Here is a 21,546-nt window from a genome sequence, read left to right as displayed (position 1 = left end):
AATTTCCGTTTGAACCAACAAGCTTTAATGATTATCTTTGAAATTTCCCCTATATTTTTTCCCCCCATTGAGCTCGCTTGTATACCTTACCCCATGCAACTTTTGTGTATCTTTTCTATCTCTTACTCCTTCACCTTGTTTGTGCCCAAAGCCAACGTGTTTGTCTCCCCTCCCCACCACCCACCCCTCTCCCCCCCTTACCCCCCACCCCTTAGGAGCCCCCCCCCCTTGCTACAGGCAAATAGGCCAATCCTGGCCTATGTGTAGCCCCCTGTAGTCTGTAGAATCGCTACTCTCTCCCATCCTGGTTTCCTCACTGATAAGCCTTGCTAAATGCCTCTCTTTGACATTATCATCTTACCATCTTACCATCTTACGGGGTCTTACGGGGTCTTTGGTGGAGTTCTCGTGGGAGACCTTGGTGGGGTTCTGGATCTGGTTCTGGATCTAGTTCTACTCTCCTTACCATTACCAGCTTCCGTGATTTCTGCTAAATATTCTGCTGCTTTTACCTCAGAAGTAAACATTCTGGTATAACCTTTCCTGATTACTTTCAGTCTTGACGGGAACAATAGATACGCTTCTGCCCCTTGCTTCTGGAAGGGCCCTATCATCTGCCTCAGTTTCCACCTTCTTTCCACAGTAACGTGGCAGAAGTCTGGCCTGGAGAAAAAAGTGTAGGACGCTTCTCGAGTTATATTGTCAGGGAACAATCAGGTGCCCCAGTCCATTGTGGAGTTGATAAAAGCCATGTTACCACACTAATATGAGTGTGAGACACTGGTAACAGTAAGTAATGGATGTTTTTGATATTTATATGTGCCTCATATGAATATGTAAGTGCCCGGCTTTTAGGAGAGTGGAATGTACCCACAATATTATTTGCCCTACTTCATCAAAGGTGGATGGTGTAAACAAACGTCCCAGTGCATAGCACACTCCCGGCTGTACAAGTGTGCTCCTTTTTGTCTAAGATACAAGATGCTGTGTGTCACGGGCCTGGAAAAAGGATGGAGGTGCCATGATTTTTCTACAACAGCATTAAGGCCTTGTAGCCAGAGCAGCCGCGCAATGCCCATAGGGCTAAAAGTGCTTCAGCCCCACCCATCATGTGTCTCAGCCCAGGCTGCTGCAGCTCGGGCTGCTGGGCTCGTCTGGGCAGTGTCTGGAGTCTTATCTCCGGTACGCCCTAGTTTTTCACGTCTTTAAAGACCATTTGCATATTTACATACCTTTGTAAACTGGTTATCGAGGCTTGGTTTTTTTCTGGTTCCAGTATCCCGATGGCCCCCAATCTGCCTATTCCTTACATTTGTATTTTACATTTATTGATGTAGTGTGTGAATGCATTTCATGAAAAGGAAAATAAAGTAGGATTGCCAAAAGAAAAATACAAGCCATGTGTTGTTTAAAAGGCCTGCAATTACCTCGTCTTGACACTAAATAGAGTTATAAATAAAGAAAAGTATGTATTCATTTGTAATGTGACTTTTCTGTCTTTGTTCCCTTTAACTATCAGTCATGGATCATTCAGGCAGCCCTAGAACACAATTAAAAGTGCTTTCTATTTATATTTGCTATACGAAGTATGCAGATAAGTACTGAAAATACTGCATTAGGTGACTGTTTAATTTTGTACCGTCTGGGACATCAAAATAATGAGCTGGCAACCCAAATCATAAGACTGGAAGTTTGTTGCAGGATCAGCACATTATTTATTTCCTCCACCCATAGTTTAACTTATATCTAAAACCCTACACCGCCATCAATAACATGCTGAGTTACTTCAAGTGTCTGGAAATGCACCCTGCATTCAGACAACTCACTCCTCATTCTCGCCCTTCACTTTCATGCTCACCATGCACTCGCAGCGATCCCAATGCACTCACACTGATCACCATGCACTCACACCATTTACCCACTCACCCTGCACTCACAGTGCACTTGTGCTGTTCACCCTGTACCTCACCCTGCAGTCACACGAGCACACTACTCACCCTGCATTCATGTGGCACTTCACTCACCTGTCCCCCTCACTGCTCAATCTGCAATCTCACTCAAACAAGCCTATCACTAGCCATGTATTAATTTGTCCCACTCTGCACTCACACTATACCTCTATCAATATCTTTAATCTACATATACTTACTTCCTTTATGCATCTATAAACTTTTCATGTACTTATGGATCTATATATTTATTACTTTCTTCTAATTGAGCATATCCAATGCTCTACCCTATCTTCACCCTATACCACTCTCAATATATCTTCTACCTCAACTCTCTGATTCATCTCAAACCTCTTTCTACTACTCTTTCCAATGCACTAGCCCAGTGGTTCCCAAACTTTTAACTCCTGAGGACCCCCATTGAGTCACCACTGGAAGCCGGGGACCCCCAAACAATTTGTATGAGTTAAATTTCAAATATTAAAACAGTAATTTAAAAAAAAAAAAAAAACGTGTTCACACAAAACAAAGACTCAAAGTACTAAGGATTTTGGGGCCAGATGTACGACCATTTCATTTAGCGCCTCGCATTCGGCGACACAATGCAAGTGGCAAATTGCGAGTCGCTAAATGAAATGTACAACAGTGTGTTTAACACGGTTTGGGATTCCCAATGGGGTCGCAAAATGCGGGGCTCATTAATATTAATGAGCCTCTCGCAATTTGCGAGCCCATTGGAAATGCCCGCCCTCCCAGGGATGGTGGCCTGCTGGGCTCAGCAGGCCACCATGTCTGGGACTGCTTTTAAATAAAGCAGTTTTTTTTAAAATGCAGCCCCTGCCCTTAAAAAATAATTTTGCATGCATTTGCAAAGGGGAAGGGGTCCCCTGGGGACCCCTTCCCATTTGCAAATGCATTACCATCTACTTGAAGTAGGTGGTAATTGCAAGTGTTTTGCGACCGAAAAGAATTTGTACATGGTTTTGAGACTCGCTATTTGGAAGGGAATGCCCCTTCCAAATAGCAAGTTGTAAAACCTATTTAGCGAGTCACAAACAAATTGCGACTCGCGAAATAGGCTATGTACATGGCCCAATAGGTTTTTGCATGCGCAAATGGGTTCACAAACCCATTCGCGCATATAAAAACGGATCATACATCTGGCCCGTAGTATTTTATATTGAAGGAACAGCCCCTCTATCACATGGATTTCATTTGTTTTATAGCATCTCTCATACCATTGTAGGATGTCAGAGCACTTTACATCACACACATATAGAGACATTGAATCATACCTGTAAATCAGTGTGTATATAAAATGTTACGTAAGGTAAAGGGGACTACAAGGATTACACGTCATTCATACTGGTAGGCATTTTTAACGAGTGCTTGGTCTGGAAAAGCCCAAACTCAGGATTCAGAAAATAACACAGTGGCTACTAACATTAAAAATGTATTTCCGCCCAAATAAATCTTTTAGCGGTATCAGGATAATGAATAACTGAGAAAAAACATAAGTTACTAACTGGTACCATGCAGTTTGCAAGCAGCTCTTTGATGACAGTTTATAGGCCCCTCTGCTAGATTACGATTGCCACTTATGAAGTGCACAGTACAAAATAATCTCTGTGACAAAAGCAGTAACCACAAACCTACGCACATAAAATACTGCTTTTCTAAAATGCATGTTACACATTCTTTGCAGTAGGCACATTAACCCTCTGCGCTACATTAGTTAAGTTAAAGCTGCCACTGAGCCAAACTCGCCTCGCTCTCCAGCAGGTACATTAATCACTGGCATTATCTTGACACTTTTATTGTTGCTGGAAAGCTGCTAATTACACAAGAAACTTTTCTGTGCTTTTAAAACTGCTGCCTACGGACCCCCTGGGAATGTGTCACGGACCCCTGGGGGTCCGCGGACCACAGTTTGGGAAACACTGCACTAGCCTATTTCTCACCCTTTACCTCTATCAATATATCCACTACCTCTACTCTCTCATTCACCCCAAACCCCATACCACTACTATGATCCCCAAAATAGCCCTTTATAGACTCTCCCATACTCTACCCCTCCTTGCACCACCTGACACCTCTCTTACTATACTGATCGCCCAAAACAAGCCTTTCTAAACTCTTCCCTCTGACTCTTCCCCTCCACATCCCTTTTTACTCATCCTAACCCTCCCACTACTGCTATGACCTCCCAAAAAAAAAAGTCTAAAGCCTTTACTCTTCGATCCCTCCACTATCCTTTTCAATCGATATAACAGACTAATATCCACCACTCAAATTACTTTGATATTTAACTATATTAATTGACCACTAATCCATTACGGGTTCTGGAGTAGCGTGCTACTCGCTGAAAAACGCTTCAACACCCCATTAGGGGTAACAAGCGCCACATATATATGCAAACCTTTGTCCCTGTTCTATCCCTCCGCTATCCTTCTCAATCCAAATAACTGATTAATATCCACCACTCAAATTACTTTCATATTTCATTATACTAAGTCACCACTAATCCTTATGGGTTCCGGAGTAGCACGCTACTTGCCAAGAAAGTGCTTCAACACCCCATTCAGGGTAACAAGCGCTGCATAAATGCAAACCCTGTTTCCCTTTTCTATACCTCCGCTATCCTTCTCAATCTAAATAACTAACTATCATCCACCACTCAAATTACTTTCATATTTCACTACACTCATTCACCACTAATCCTTATGGGTTCCGGAGTAGAGTGCTACTCACCAAGAAAGGGCTTCAACATCCCATTAGGGGTAACAAGCACTATATAAATGCTAACCGTTTTTCCCTCTTCTATCCCTCTGCTATCCTTCTCTATCCAAATAACTGACTAATATCCACCACTCAAACTGCTTTCATATTTCACTATACTAATTCACCACTAATCCATTACGGGTTCTGGAGTAGCGTGCTACTCACTGAAAAAAGCGCTTTAACACCCCATAAGGGGTAACAAGCGCTATATAAATGCAAACCTTTTTCCCTCTTCTAAACCTCCACTATCCTTCTGAATCCAAATAACTGACTAACCTATTTACCACTCAAATTACTTTCATATTTCACTATACTGACTCAACACTAATCCTTTATGGGTTCCGGAGTAGCGTGCTAGTCGTCGAAAATGCGCTTTGACACCTTGTCAGGGGTAGTAAGCACTAAATAAATGCAATTACAATACAATATGGTCGTCTCACTCACCCTGTAGTCACTCCTACCCTACTCCCACACTGTTGAAACTCACTGTGCACTCACATGGGCACTCCTGCCACCCACACAGTGCAGAGGGCTAATGTGCCTGCTACAAAGAACGTGTACCATGCAGATCACAGAACTAAGTGTGAGTAAACTATGAGTTGTGCTATAAAAAAAATGAATGTTTATCATAAAGGTGCAATAAAGAGAGGAGGTGCATTGTTGGTGAGTGGTAGTGAGGAAACTCATGGAGAAGGGAGAAGTGGGGAAGAGGGTGCCAAAAAAGACTGTTGCCCTGGCTGAGAGTGTTACACGCCAGCGCTGTCTGGGCTAATATTTCACCCCATTAGCACCAGTTTAACATCCATATACAGCAGTTAGAAACTGGCAGGTGAGCAGTCAATCTTTGCAAAGGGCCTTCCATTGCCCCGGAACATATATCGCTGCATTTTTTGTAACTTTTGTTCCGTTTGAGATAGAAACTTTTTATTTTTAACCTGCCATTTCTGCAGCCGATTAAATAATATGTGGCACATGCGTCAAACGCATAATTAATGAAAAAACCTGCAGTCACAGAATCGCATACTTCCAGTGGCCAGGTTTATAGCACGCGACGCACGCAGTCGAGAACCTATGCCAGCTTTACAGGGAACTCCAACCAGACAGACCCACACTGGAAGGTTGCTTCCTGTCTGAGTTGGTAGACAGTGGTGCAAGAGTGGAAAGCCAAGGCAACATGACAAACACTTTACATGTTGTAACTAAGCTGTTTTTTTTTAACACATCTGCAGTTTTCATTCTATGGAGCATCTGCATTGGCTCCGGAAAACCCCCAAAATTCTTCATTGAGTGTCTTTGCTTCTCCTCGCACTGCCTTCCTTGTGACGTTGCACGCGATGGATCGTCATACAACCCCATGGTCACAAGGAAGGCAGTGCGAGGAGAAGCCATACAACCATGCTCCTGCATTGGCTCCGGAGAACCCCGAAAATTCTTCATTGAGTGTCTTTGCTTCTCCTCGCACTGCCTTCCTTGTGACCATGGGGTTGTATGACGATCCATCGCGTGCAACGTCACAAGGAAGGCAGTGCGAGGAGAAGCAAAGACACTCAATGAAGAATTTTGGGGGTTTTCCGGAGCCAATGCAGATGCTCCATAGAATGAAAACTGCAGATGTGTTAAAAAAAAAACAGCTTAGTTACAACATGTAAAGTGTTTGTCATGTTGCCTTGGCTTTCCACTCTTGCACCACTGTCTACCAACGGTTGTATGACGATCCATCGCGTGCAACGTCCTCGTGGGCGTTCGCATCGCGGACAATACATCGCAATGGCACTTACATCGGCCATTTTGTCATCGCACGACGTTGCGCCGCAAATGCGGCCGTGGAACAGGATCGCGTGTCACATCGGCGACATAACATCGCGCGACATGACAACGCGATGTTTCACAACACCTTATACCACTCAATAGTCCAAATGTGGTTTAACCTCTTTTATTGCTTCGAATTCCCTTTTCTTTCCATCAGGCCATTCTGATCATCTGTCTCTTTGTATCATTCCTTCCTTGGCTTTCAGTGCATCCAGCGGTATTAAAGACGTAACAATGTATGTAGTGCTGGAGGTATTTCATTTTTTTTTTTTTTAATAAATTGACATTTTTCGAGAACCTCATTGTGTCGCACAGATACAGGTACATCACAGCAATTTCAGCAAGAGTGTTGAGACGCAGTAATGGTGCCGAGCGAGTAACAATAACCAGCAAACAACAACTCAGCGATAATCCCTCAAACTGGTTCTGCACTTCTTAGGGGGTGAGGATATGTAATGGAGAACTGGGGGAGGTATTTGGGGGGGGGCATGTTAAGAAAAGGGCTGGTGTTCGTGGGGTGGCGTTGGTCGGACTGTGGAGTGCAGTATCAGTATCCTTGGGATCGAGCCGCTGGATCGAAGGCGACGTGGAAGAAGGTATTCCATTCTTTTGCCCACTCCATTGTCATCCTCCTCCTCCTCCCCTCAGGAGGTTAATAGTCAGTCCTCCTTCAGCTGTCTCTGATGCATCCCTCAACTGCTTGATGAGATGCATTTTGCATGTTCCCATGTTTTGTGGCCCTTAATGTGCCTTGTCCATGTCATGCCCTGAATGGACAATCTAACGTTGATGCTCAGTTTATCATAGTTATTCTTATACTTTTATGTTTATTATATTTTATGTATTGTAAATTGTTTCCCAAAGTGCAGGCCATAACCGAGAGGTGTCAAGAGTCCGTAAAGAGACATTTAAAAGTAGAAAACTGTAGAAACATTTCCTCACTTCAAGGAGCCGAGGAGTAAGACAATAACAGTGAAATAAGCAACTAACATTTGGGCTTGAAATACAGAAACTCTGTCAAGCATCATCGGCCCATCGAGAAAATGAAACCATACATTTGGAGACTCGTACACAATGTTGAATACAGGTGGAGTTCAGGCTCCTGAGAGACGGGAGGAAGAGCATATAGATGTAACTGAGAACAGCAAATTCCCAGTGACTCATGTAAAACTAGATGTGTCCAGCAGTAGAGGCTAATGTATTTTACCTTTCCGTGTTTGCCAAGCTTCTACATAGGTTTGCAGGTTGTAAGGGAATTGTATTGTCTGTTTCTTTTCCACTTTTGTGAGGCATTCTTTCTGAGTTGAAGAACTGCATGTAACCATCTATTAGTCATCCAAGCCAAATTCATGCTATGTGCAATTATTTGTACGGTACTGTGATGATAGTGCCTTCCTCATACTTCACAACATTAAATTGTAAACTAAATTACAAAGCACCGTAACAGCCTCAAATGGATGCCTTTAGATCTGTGACTTTGGTGACAGAATGTTTCCTGCACTAAGAGGACCTCCTAATGCGTGAGAGCGCAATCACCAAATTTAAGGGTCAAACTACTCTTGTCAACCCTGTGGCAACTTCGTAATCTCAATAAATCATCAAGGAACCTTGGGGTGATGATTCTGAACGCATATTATGACTAAGCATTTCAATTGACATGATTAACGTGTTGAAAGGATGCTTCTTCCAGATGAGAACCGCTAAAAAGACACAGCTGAGCGAAGACAAAGGTTTAAAAAAATGGCAGTGGGCAGTTTATAGTATTACATACTTAATTGCCATTTTATGAACACAATTCGGCTCGTATATCATTTTATGAACACAATTCTGCTCGTATATCATCTTGCTATGAGTGGAGGCTCGAACCTTGTCTGACAGCACCAAAGTCTGGCAACCTATCCGTCAGACCACATGTTATTGTATTTATTGACGCTGTAATTGCCACATGGTGTTGCAGTTACACAGTGCAATATCACATGTGGCTCCTACTGTTTTAAATTACGGCATTTTCATATCTGTTTGGGCTGTAAAGTGTGTGCTCGCAAAAGTGTCAAATAAAATGTTTCAATAACGCAAATGCGATTCTGCTCGCAAAAGTCTGTTTTAAATTACGGCATTTTCATATCTGTTTGCGCGTGTGCTCGCAAAAGTGTCTGCCCGGATTCCGATGTAATGGTTAACGATGTACAAGGAAATGCGATGCACTTGCATGCGTCCTGATGACATGCGATGTGACGTCGTGCAGCGATGCACTGTCAGCGCGATGCGATATATCCGCTGTAAGAGGTGCTTCCCCACCGAAACAACACCTGCATTTTTAAAGATCGTAAGTATCGCACGTGGCAACGTGTGGGCTCCCAATTAAAACAATTGAACAGACGTGCGTTCCAGGTGCACGCAGGTGTGCGCAAGCACCCACGCGCGAGTGAGCCGAAGCGGGCGCGCGCCTGCGCGAAAGAGGCAGCTATAATTAGACAATGCAAGTTCGCCAGCAGCTTATTAATGTAATGGCTGCTATTAAGAGACTACACGCCCTTCGGTGCTTTTACATTTACTTGCGCTTCTTTGCTTCTGATTTAACCCCGTGCTGCCCTGGCCGCTCTACCAAACTCCACACGCCTCCGTTCTCATGGCTGTTATCATTTCACGATGGCAGCTGTCACCATGTCTCCTGACCTGTTAGACAAGTTTTAACTTCCCTGTGCGATTGGGTTTGTTTTCTCTGTACGTTAGTCCAACCCCTGCAGCCTTCGATATCACCAGTCGAAGCCACAACATGTTCAGCCACGGGTGGACGTATCATCAGGCCCCGTATGTCCCAAGCAGGCTGAGGTCAAAGGGGACACGTTCTCAGCAGCACCTATGAAGGTAAGTGTATTTGCACGTTCTCATTTGTTTCGACGGATATTGAGGCGAGGAGAGCAGGGTCACGTGAAAGATTCCCAGGGCACGGGCAAGACATATTTTGGGGGCGCTGTTCAGAACAACTTTGAATTTATTTACCGATTTCCCGCTGTTTCAAGTTCTCGTGACAATACAGAATTATGTTAAAATCTCAGACGCAAGACACGCAAAAACAGCTGAAAAATGTCTTGTTCACTGCCCCTAAATACCCACGAAGACACTGCGTACAGTGAGGCAGTTTCAGAGGAGAATAAGGTGGAGCAAGGTTGTGAAAGAGAAATAGGGTGTCACGCGCATGGACGTCATTTAGTGGTCGCCAAGGGACGCTGCTGTGACCCCAGGGCCCTGGCTTGCCCCCTTGCATACCCTGGCACTGCCTTTGCGACACCTGGGCTACAGTTGGCAAAACCAGAGCCTTGATCAGAGGGGCTCTTCCTAATGGATATCGGTTGAAGTTCCACCGTTCTGTATTTCTCTTACATTTTTTATTACACAAATAATGAATACTATTATTTAGTATTGGTGTAATAAAAAATGAAGGACAATTAGCTGAAATGTGACCCTATCTGGCAAATAAGGTAAGCAACATGCTTTTAAATGTCTGTTGTATGAGTGCTTGCAGGTGATAGTGTGTTTATGTGACTGTTTGTGTATGTGTAAGCATGTGTGTGTGAGACAAGGTAACAGTCAAATGGTGTGTCATGTCACTTCCATTGCCCCTGGAATTTTGGTGAATTAACCCCCATGGTGTCAAGTAGACAGAAACGTCAGCTTTTCAGGTGGGGGGGGGGGGGGGGGGGGTCTTGGAAGTTGTGGGTCCTGTCCATTTGCCCACTTTGCACATGCCATGAAACATCTCTGGGGAAGATATGTGTGTTTAATGATTTAGGAGAGAGACGTACTTACTTTCCAGTCTGTCTTAAGAATTTTTGGGGCCCAGGGCAAGACACATTGGGCCCCCTCTTTGTGACAAGGTTACATTTATTATTAATTTTAAACTAATTTAATCCCTCATGAGGGGTGAGTTTAAAACAGCTGCGGTAAAGGGAGTTGAGAGGTACAGAGAAAGATGGGGATCAGTGGTTTGTGAGGCAGAACCTTTCCACCATTGCTAGGACGAAAGAAACTGCCAATAATACTGTATGCGGACGACTTGGACTTGATGGACCATACCCGCATTGGGATGAGCAGGGCCCTGGACATTTTACACACGTAAAGCAAAAGCAATGCCCTCCATGCAAATGCAGGGAAAACAAAAGTCCTGATTTTCGGCCAATGCCCCCAAATACGATAACTCAAATGGCAACTCGACCCACTAAAGGTTGACATTGACTCCAAGTGCAACTACCTTGGAGTTTGATTGACGGACACAGGTAAACAAACCCTGCAGACAAAGGCAATAGCAGCTAAAGCAGCAAAAAACATGCATGCTCTATCTATGCTCCACCATAAGCTAAACAGCCATTCAGCTGAGGCAATTCGAAGAGTCATCGGGGCTAAATGTGTACCAACAATAAGCTATGGCACATCGCCTATCCAGGAAGGCTAACAGAGACACCTGAGCGGAACCGCACACTGTCCTACAAGAAGATATTTGGCATGCCAGGTGCACGTGGCACACTTTAATACGCCTGGAATTCAATCCAGTAAGCATGACTGTAGCTTGCAAAAAGGACATAACTAACTATTATTATTAGGTGCCCTTATGGCAATGTTTCTGGACAAGAAAAGCGCCTGGTGAAGTACCTGGAACTAGTAGGATCAACGTTAAACTTGGATCCAGCACTCTTGTTAGCTCTCCTAATCAGCAAAGTACTACTAAAAAGCAAACTAAAGGCACAAGCCAAGAAGGCCCAGAGGGATCTGGACCTAAATAAGACAAGAGCCATCAGAGGTGCGGAGGGGCTTGCAGTATCCCATGTAGACTCTCTCTGCCAACCATACTTGAGAGCAGCAATTGGAAAGTACACATTAAATAACATTCTATCAGTTAGGCTGCTAATAACACCCATCAGGGAGTACAGGGCACATTGGAAAAACTTGGCTCTGGGGCAGGAGAAATGCAGGCTGTGTAAATACCACTCTAAATCAGTTGCCCATATTGTATGCTGCTGTGCAAGCTTATTACAACAGAGATGCAGGTATTTGAGGCCTATCTTCATGCAACATAAGATAAGATCATGCAAGGAAGCACTTTTACTGAAATATACATCCATTACTCCAAAGGTCCTAGCACAGTTCGGCAAATACTTCGCTGAACGAGGTAGATTACTAAGAGAGTGGGGATCAACAATGACGGCCTCTTGCCAGGGAGTACTGACAATCCTATAAATCTCGCACGTCTAAACTCAATGAAATTGCAGGACTTCGAACTGATACCCCCATAAGCTTGCGCACTCGACCAATATTGCACATGCCGTTCTGACACCTAATTAAAAACTTGGGCAATAGCCATCTAAAATATTTGTGAATTTGCACATATTTTAAACGTTTGGTGGCTGCACCTTGCAAAGTTTTTGACTTTGGTGCAGTGTTCTGAGTGTGCCAGTACACGGGAGGTGTTTCATGTGTACTTATGCTACAAAGTGAAGAGGAAATAAATGTGTTTTTCATGTGTAGGGAAATTCTTGATATATATAGGTTCCAGGAATCTTCAGAGACTGGAATGTTCTTGTTGCTAATGTTTCTGAGTCTCATTATTGTTCTCAACGTGTTTACATTTTTTTTTTGTTGACATTTTTTTATTGAAAATTAACAGCAACAATAACAGGTTACACAAGGCAAGAAAGAATCGGGAATACAGTCATGGGTCCATGTACTTAGCGCTTCAGCATTGTAGCATACATAACACAGTCACGGTGTTTCGTGGGGGGGGGGCAGCGGGGAAACCAGTAGCAATACAATTTAATTAATAGTCCGAATGTCAATCAGGGGGACAAGGTATCATCAGGAAACAAATCTTGAGGGGGGGGGTGCATATATTGCCACGGTATGTGTTCCATTGTGACCAGATTCTGCCCCACTTCTTGGACCTTCCACGCGACAGATACACAGTCTTCTCGCGAAACATGCACCAGTCCACATTCTCTGCCCACAATGTTACGGTCGGAGGCCTACGGGAACCCCAGAGCTGTGCAATGTCTCTTTTGGCGATCATATTACCAAGGGTCGCCCAGGTAATCTGTGCCGTATTGTAGTCATTGGGCTCCCAGACATTCAGGAGGCAGCGCCTGGCCTCGGGCAGTAGCGCCACCCCGGTGACCCTCTCCATGACGACATGCACACGGGACCAAAACTCGACCACCTCCGGGCATTCCCATAAAATGTGGAGAAAGGAACCAGTCATACCGCAACCACGGTTACACAAATCATCAGAAGAGTAACCCATGCGCACCAGACTCGGGCCAGTGACATACACACGGTGGAGGATCTTAAGTTGAACAAATCTAAGGCGTGCGGGTATGGCAACTTCTTTTGGTGAGGGCAGAGCGGACTGCCAGTCCTCATCATCTAATTCTAGACCGTCGGCAATCCACGAGGCCCTCAGGCGCACAAGCAGGTCAGCCCTGTTATAGATCAGCTTCTTGTAAATTAATGAAATAGTGCTGTCGGGCACATGTCCATCCAGAATACGATCCTCAAGGGGTGAGAATTCAGGGATATCTGTACCCACAGCAAAGACCGACAGGAGGGCATGTCGGACCTGAGCGTACCTGAAGAATTCTCTGTCCCCAAGTTCATACTCCGTCTTAAGCGCCTCGAAGGTCTTAACGTTGCCTTTAGACCAAAGATCCCCCACCTTAGTGATTCCGATCATATCCCATTTGTCAAATCCTTTCGTTCGCCATAAATTACCCAGACATTCAGAGTCATACAAGGGGGTCGCGCAAGTGAGTCTATCCTTCCATCCCAAGGCCGCATTCGCATCATGCCAGACACGTACCGCGACTTTAGTGGGTCCAGTCAGTGTTTTACAGAGCCTCCTGGAATACAGCGCCCTATTGAAGTTCCCCCCCGGCAGAAGGTGTCTATCCATTGCGAAGGCAGGGGCGGGACCGGGAACATACGTTGCGTGATTGACCGCACTTAATTGGGAGGCCCAGTAATAGCGCCTGATGTCGGGAAGGGCGATGCCACCGTCATATCACGGAAACGTGAGTTTAGACAGAGCAACGCGTGCACGGCCATCCCAAATCAGTTGCCGTTGTAGACTCTCCACCTCCCGAAAGTAACGAGAGGGAACGGGGTCAAACGAGTTCTCGAGCGCATACAAAAATCTAGGCAGCGACATCATTTTAAAGAGAGCCGCACGACCGAGCGGTGACAGTGGCAAATGACGCCAGCGTGTAACATCTAGCTTCAGCCGTTGAAGAGGGGGCAGCAAGTTGCGCTCATAGCGAACGGTGGGGTCCAAGGAGACATATATCCCCAGGTACTTAAAACCGGTCTCCGTTACTTGAATCGGAAATCTACGGGGCAATGGGGGGAGACCACCAGCCAAAACGTAGACACAGGATTTAGTCCAATTAATAATGAGACCCGAGTTCTTCCCAAAGGAGGTAAGAACATCGAAGAGTACGTTTAAGGATTTCTGAGGGGAAGTTAGATATAGGAGACTGTCATCTGTGTATAGCGAGACACGATCCTCGAAATCGGGAGCCCACCGAATGCCCTTTATAGAAGGCTCCCAACGGAGCCACTCCGCCAACGGTTCCAATGCGAGGGCGAAGAGCAATGGAGACAGTGGGCAGCCCTGCCGAGTACCGCGTCCGAGTGCGAAAACACCGGACGCCTTCCTGTTAACCACCACCTGGGCAAGGGGCATCTCATAAAGAAGTTTCACCCAAGCGATGAACACGGGGCCGAATCCAAATTTTGAGAGGGCCGCCCAAAGATAGGGCCATTCGATAGTGTCGAAAGCCATGGTAGCATCAAGGGAAGCTAAAATGGCCGACTCAGTGAGAGTCTCAGCCCTCGCGAAAACTCCGTGGAGTCTCCGAAGATTAAGGGCGGTGTTCCGATGAGGAATGAACCCTGACTGATCCGGATGGATCAAGTCCCCGATCACCTTAATGAAACGATTAGCTAACAATTTAGCTAGAATTTTGGGTTCGGCATTAAGCAAAGATATAGGTCTATACGAGGCACAGCGATGCCATGGCTTACCCTCCTTGTGAATTACCACAATAGTGGCGAGTCGCTGATCGGCGGGAAGGGAACCCGAGTCCAGGGCCTCAAGGAACATATCCTTCAAGTGGGGCGCCATTTTGTCGGGTCACAGTTTGTAAAGTTCAATGGAATCCATTGGGGCCCATTGCTTTGCCTGAGCGGAGGGAACGTATAGCCCCCGCTACTTCGTCCGCCGTAAGGGGTGCATCCATGAGGTCTCTGTCATCTTCGGAAAGGCAGGGCAACGCAATGTCACGAAGCAACAACCGGGAGTCTTCCTCGTCCCTATCGCAGACAGAGGCATACACCATTTGAAAGTGGTCAACAAAGCACTCAACAATCCCAACAGGGTCGGTGACACACTCACCATCCAGCCTCTCAATCACGGGGACAACGCAATTCACTCTTTCTTTCTTGTCCAGCCACGCAATCAATTTACCGGCCTTGTCACCCACATCATACATCCTGCCCTGTTGCTCCCTGTTCATCACCTTAGCCGCGTCAGTGACGACGGACCTATAATCGGCCTGTTTCAGACTGAGAGAATGCATTTTTAAACGTGTTACTCCTGTATCAAGGTCACTCTCTAGTGCAGTTATCTCAGTTTCTAGGCGCACCAGCTCCTCATTTTTAGCCTTTTTGGCAGCAGCAATCAGTGAAAGAGAATGCCCACGAATGACAGTCTTAAAAGCTTGAAGTTAATCAAAAGGAGACTAGCTCGAGTAAAAAGGGTTAACAAAAATTATTAATTTTTAATTCAAGGACTCAAGTATGTTTCGTCAGGGGGTAGTGGCACCTGGTAGGTGTGCTCATGAAGCCCTCACCCACCAACCTAGTTGGTGGCATGCTTCATCATCGGGCCCACCCAGTGACACCTAGCGTGTCCCGGGTGTGCTTCGACGCCTGATTACAGAGGAGCAGGTATATCGCTGAGTGTGCGGTGAAGAGTGTTATGGGATCCCATAACACTCTTCACTGCACACTCAGCGATATACCTGCTCCGCTGTAATCAGGTGTCGAAGCACACCCGGGACACGCTAGGTGTCACTGGGTGGGCCCGATGATGAAGCATGCCACCAACTAGGTTGGTGGGTGAGGGCTTCATGAGCACACCTACCAGGTGCCACTACCCCCTGACGAAACATACTTGAGTCCTTGAATTAAAAATTAATAATTTTTGTTAACCCTTTTTACTCGAGCTAGTCTCCTTTTGATTAACTTCATATAAACCCGGGGATACGGACTAGCTTTCTGGTCCTCTCTCTCCCTCTTGATACACGATAGTCTTAAAAGCTTCCCACAAAGATATAGAAGAGAAAACAGACCCCACATTATCATTGAAGTAATGATCCATGGCTTTAACAAGTTCAGAACGGGTTTTTGGGTCACGAAAGTACCAGGGGTTAATAGGAGCCACTCTGCCTACACTGCCCGCACCCACCGCAAGCCGAAGCCACAAGGGGGAGTGATCAGAAATACCCCTGGGAAAATGGCGAACCTCACTGATGGAGGAGGATTGGGCCGATGGCATTAAGAAATAGTCTAACCTAGAGAGACTACCATGTGCCCCAGAATAGAAGGTGTACTGAAGCTGTGTAGGGTGCATCAACCGCCAGCTATCTACGAGCCCAAAGGTATCAAGGAAATCGCTCAACCACATATGGGAACTAGCCAAGTCCCTGGGGGGAAAACGATCAGCAGTACCAGAGACAACGGAGTTAAAATCCCCTCCGAGGATAAGAAGACCCTCAGGTAGTCCCAAAAGGACCCTACCCAAATCGGCATATGTGGAGGCCTGTATGCCCGGGGGGATATATATCGTGAGTATGGACAGTGTCTTCCCTTCCCATCTACCCGTGAGCGCAGCATAGCGCCCTCTATCATCAAGTATAACTTCATCAATTTCAAGGGGGAGGGAAGACCGAATAAGAATGCTGACCCCCCTGGAGCCAGAGGTGAAACCGGAGTGAGTAACTAGGCGGTATCCACGTCTGTTCATGGCTCGACATGTATTCCCTATAAGATGCGTCTCCTGTAAAAGAACTACATCGGGTGAATGGCGCATAAGAAACTGCAACACTACCCCTCGCTTTATCCTGTCTCCCAACCCATTAACATTCCATGATAGTAGTCTCAACTCACCACCCCCCATCCCCAAGAAGAAGCAGAGCGCCCCACACATGGAACCCGAAGACCGAGACAGTTAGAGAAAACAGTTGGATGCCTTGTGAACGAAAACAACCACACACACACCCCCCTAACTTAAACCTGTTACAACACCCCCCACCCTGCACCCCTGCGTTAGACTCGAAATCCACCCCAACTTGCAGTGTGCCTGTCGCCCCATCAAGAAACTAATCTACACAAAGAACCCCAGAGGAGGAAGAGACCCCTTCACCCCCGCCACCCTCAGGCCAATCCGAAGGAAGGACTAAATAATTATTGTCCAAACTCAGCTGGAAAAGTTGGAAAGTTCAGACATCGGGATCCACAAGTCACTCCTGCTCCGGCGAGCCACCGTCGGCTCCGCCGGGGTGCTCAGTACGATCGTCCCTTTTTGGCAAAGAATCAAGCCAGTCACTGACACTGTCCGGGCGATCGAAGAAAAACGTTTGTTCCCCATACTCAATACGAAGTCTGTTCGGAAACAGCATGGCGTACTTGAGGCCCAAGTCCCGTAGCCGTCTCTTGACACCCTGGAATCCCATTCTCTGCCTCTGAACGAACGGGGTAAAGTCCGGGTAAAAGTTCACGGTGGCATTCTCGAATTTCACAGGGCCCTTGACCCGAGAGGCTTGCAGGATGGCATCTCTATCCCTGAAATGGAATAGTCTAGCAATGATAGGTCTCGGGGGGCACCCGGCTGGACCTTTCCGCCAGGGATTCGATGTGCACGCTCAACCACAAAGAATTTAGTAAGTCCGGCGGGAGCAACAAAGTTGGAGACCAGATCTTCCACCAGGAGGTCGGTTGCAGAGGCCTCAGGATTTTCAGGGACCCCAATAATGCGCACGTTGTTGCGACGGGACCTGTTTTCATAGTCCTCCAGACGACGGGACAGCACATCCCGGGAAGAACGCAGGTTCCCGATCTCGGTCTGAACGTCCGTTACATCAGTGGTCAGGCTGGAAGTCTTCAGATCTAACGCCTTGACCCTCTCGTTAGTCTTTGCCAGGTCAGCGCAACATCCACGGCCACCGTGTCGATCTTGGAGGCAAGAGCCTCATATTGCTGCCCCATGGCGGCCTCCATACTGGTGATAGTGCTCATTACATCTTGCAGCGACACTCCTGGTGTCGTACCGGAGGCAGCCTTAGGGTCATCAGGCGTGCAGCCAGCACTACTGGGGGATCCCTTCAATTGGGAGTAGTGATCCATGATGTTCGTCTGGGTCTGTCCCCCTCGGTGAGGCGTCTTGATCTTACGTCTCTCCGTCTCAGGTCTGGTGGCCATATTGGAGAAAGGACCCCGTAGGGGCCTGCGCGACCTTGTGAAAATGGCCGGCCGGGATGTGGTCAAAAACAGTGAAACCGGCCAAAATCAATGTAAATGCCAATAGTGCAGAGTAAAAGGCAAGACGCCAGGAGGACACACCACGGTGTGGGAGCACCAGGCAGGGCCAAGGGTAGACCCAAGCAGCATTTCAGCCGATCCTCGCCGGGAGTAGGAAAGCGAAACTGAAAGTTAGGCAGGGGACCTCTGGAGGAGAGACCCCTCCGGCCGTTGTTATTCAACTACTCCCCGGCTGGCAAAGTAACCAAAACCCCGGTCTGGTCCCGGGGCGGGCCGCAAAGTTCGAGACGGCGTAAAAGTGGATCCCAACGTCCGATCTCAATTCTTCAAAGAATGTTGGGATCGGCAAGAGTTCGTCTCTAAAAGCCCATCTTCTAAATCAGGATGTAGGAAGGATATATGCGAAGGGTGGCGCGGGTCTCGGGAGCCCTCTGCTCACACGACCATCTTGGATGCCCGCGAAGCTCCTCCAACGTGTTTACATTTTTGACTTCTACTGACCTTTTTCCTTTCTTGCTCCTGTCACGCCGCCATGTTTGACTCGCCTCTTTTTTGCTGGTTTTGCCTTTGCTCCCACAAGGCTGAAGCTAGACCTGCAAGCATGGGATTACCGCAGCAAACAATGGCAGTAAGTGTCGTGACCCGACAGGCAGGACGACAGGACAGGAGGACACTAGGTCCCTGTGGGTCATGAGGGAGGTGACCAGGTCACCGGACACCACATCCGCTTAGGGACAGGAAGTGGACAGAGAAGCCAGGACTTACCAGAGGACGGACGTGCTACGACATGCTCCCAGATAACAAATAAAGAAGTGTTTCCACACCAACCTGTTGTCCTGTGTTTGGTGTGCCGACTGCCCCACCAGCAGGACACGACAACTGGCGACGAAGGTGGGATCGCATCCATCTGCGTGCCCATGGACAAAAAAGAGCGTTTTCCACATCAGGAGTGCACCGTGGATCTCGTCGTGCCCAGAGGAGAAGATGCAGCAAGTATCCAAGGAGAAGAAAAAAGAAGCGCAGCGACGCGGGAGCCCACCCCGACCGCTGCAAAGGAAATCTGATTGTCCCGGTAAGCGCCGCGTAAGGAAGCGCGAAGTTTAAAGGACTTGGCGCGAGCTCTCGTGAGAGTCTCGGCGGCCAATTTAGAGTCAGGCACGAGGGCCAATCAGCAAGCAGGAAAGCACTGGCGGCCATTTTAGAGTCAGGAAACGATCGGATTGGCTGCGAAGTCCCGCGAGACTATCGGCGGCCATCTTGGAGTCAGGCAAATAAGTCAATAGGAAGCCAGAACGGCTCGGCGGCCATTTTAAGGACAGGAAAAGATCAAAGATAAGCAAGAAGTGCCGAGTTTTCAAAAAAAAAAGAAACAAAGCACAGGTAAAGCCAAGGAAAGTGAATAAAGGCTACATAAAGGAAAAAGAGACAAAGAAATAAAATAGAGAGACAAATAAATAAAATAAGTGTATACAAGGAAAAAGAAGAGAATAAAAAAAGGACTAAGAAAGCCCAGAAGAGGCTAAATAAAGTCAAACAAAGGAATAAACAAAAGAGATAAAAGGGAACAAGCACAATACAAGGAAAAAGAACAGAATAAAGCAAACAAGAAAGGACTAAGAAAGCCCAGAAGAGGCTAAAATAAAGTCAAATGAAGGAATAAAAAAGCAGAAATAAAAGGGACAAAAAGGATAACAAAAGAGAAAAAAAGACAAAAGGCAAAAGTGAAGAAAAAAAAAAAACATAAAAGGAAAGAAAATAAAAGGAATCAGAGAGCAACACACAAAGAAGCGACAGAACAAACAGGGATGTATGACGTTACAACGCATACTTTTACCACGCATACCTTTACAACGCGGTTTTTACCACGCATACCTTTACAACGCATAGCGCTTAGAGGTGCTGGATAGTGGTAAGTATAATTTTCTATTCCAACTCCAGTCCCCGTGGACACTAGGGAAGGTGTTGAATAGAAAATTAAACTTATTCCCTATCCTAGAGCGCCCCCCAGCGCAATGCGTTGTAATGGTTTTCATTGTAATGCCTGCGTTGTAATGGTAGTGCCTGGTAAAAAATGCGTGGTAAAGGTTGTATACCAACAAACAGAGGAAAGAGCGTATAAAGGCAAGAAGGCAAGAATGGCAGACCCAAAGCCCAGCGCACAATACAGGAGGCCACCGCAGTTCAACCTATCGGAGCCACAAATAGGAATCAGGTGGGAGAAGTGGATCAGATGGTTTGAAAGATATATGGAAGTGACAGATGTAACAGACGGAAAGAGATTAGGGTTACTGCTGAACCTAGCAGGGGATGACGTCGAAAAACTTCTGGCGACACTGCCAACCGAAGAAACAAGGACATATGAGAAACTAAAGAAATGCCTAACGGCCAAATTTGACCTACAACGGAATGTTGACTTCGAACGATACACATTCACTATTGCGTGTCAACAAGTGAACGAAATGCCAGATGACTTCGCGACAAGGCTGAGAACTGGTGACACATTGTGAGTTCGACAAATTCGATAACGAACAAGCAATAAGGCTACGGATCATTGAAGGCTGTCGTGACTCAGGATTCAGGGCAAGGATCCTAAAAGAACCGACCTCATTGGAGAACATCCTGTCTCTGGTGAGAGCAGAGGTGAGAGCAACGACACAGGCCAAGGAAATGGAAAGAGAGAAAAACGTCAAAATCGAAAACGCACACCATGTGACAAACAACTATCGCATCGGCCGGTGGAGGACTGCCCCACCAGCAGGACACGACAGTAAGCAGCATACTATAGGACATGAGCATGTATAGAGGGCAACTCTTATTACTGGGAAGGATACCATTCTGCATTAGTACAGAGGGAACAGCCAATTTCAACATTTTTCCTGATAGCACAGTGATCATCCAGTGACCAGTCAGAGGCAGGCTGCCCCTAAATGTTGTGGCTTACACTTCTTTGGATGCCTATTTTCTTAAGTGTTAAAACCTGCAATAGTGGAGATTCTTCTCATTTGATTGAATCTGAGGCATCCCCTTAGTGGAAAAATGTAGTGTATACAATGGGCCTCTTCTTCATAATATGCACACCCAGCTTTAAATTCACACTTGCAACACCACCTAAAAGCAATGCAGAGCTATCTGAGAGGTTGAGTGGTGGGAGGCAAGAAAATGTACCGCGCTATTCTGAATCCATTAATGCTTACCAAAGTGTGCATGGGGAGATCCAAGTAGACCATTTTCTCAGCGCAACTCAGAAGTCACCATTGCTACAGCAAATACTACACATGAGATATAAGTAGAGAACTCGCAAAAATGTATTGTACTGTTTTGTGCCCACAAGTGGATTTACGCTTTAGCCACTTAAATCGTCCCTGGCTGCAGAGTTAGCACATTTTAACAAAAACATCTTTATAGATCAAAAAAATTTAAT

At 46.3% G+C, this 21,546-nt stretch overlaps 1 protein-coding gene across 1 annotated transcript in view; it reads left to right on the top strand.

Moving 5' to 3' along the window:
- Window positions 1-9,139: 9,139 nt before the first annotated feature.
- The window catches only part of LOC144820245 (transmembrane protease serine 11C-like), a 405,011-nt gene continuing 392,604 nt past the window's right edge, over window positions 9,140-21,546 (top strand). Inside the window, exon 1 of the mRNA XM_078677842.1 lies at window positions 9,140-9,407. The gene's annotated coding sequence lies outside the window, so the exon portion shown is untranslated. The remainder of the gene's footprint in view (window positions 9,408-21,546) is intronic.

This window comes from Lissotriton helveticus, chromosome 2_1 (assembly GCF_964261635.1).
Source record: "Lissotriton helveticus chromosome 2_1, aLisHel1.1, whole genome shotgun sequence".
In the NCBI taxonomy this organism is placed as follows: domain Eukaryota; kingdom Metazoa; phylum Chordata; class Amphibia; order Caudata; family Salamandridae; genus Lissotriton; species Lissotriton helveticus.
This window is presented reverse-complemented; position numbering and strand designations above follow the sequence as displayed.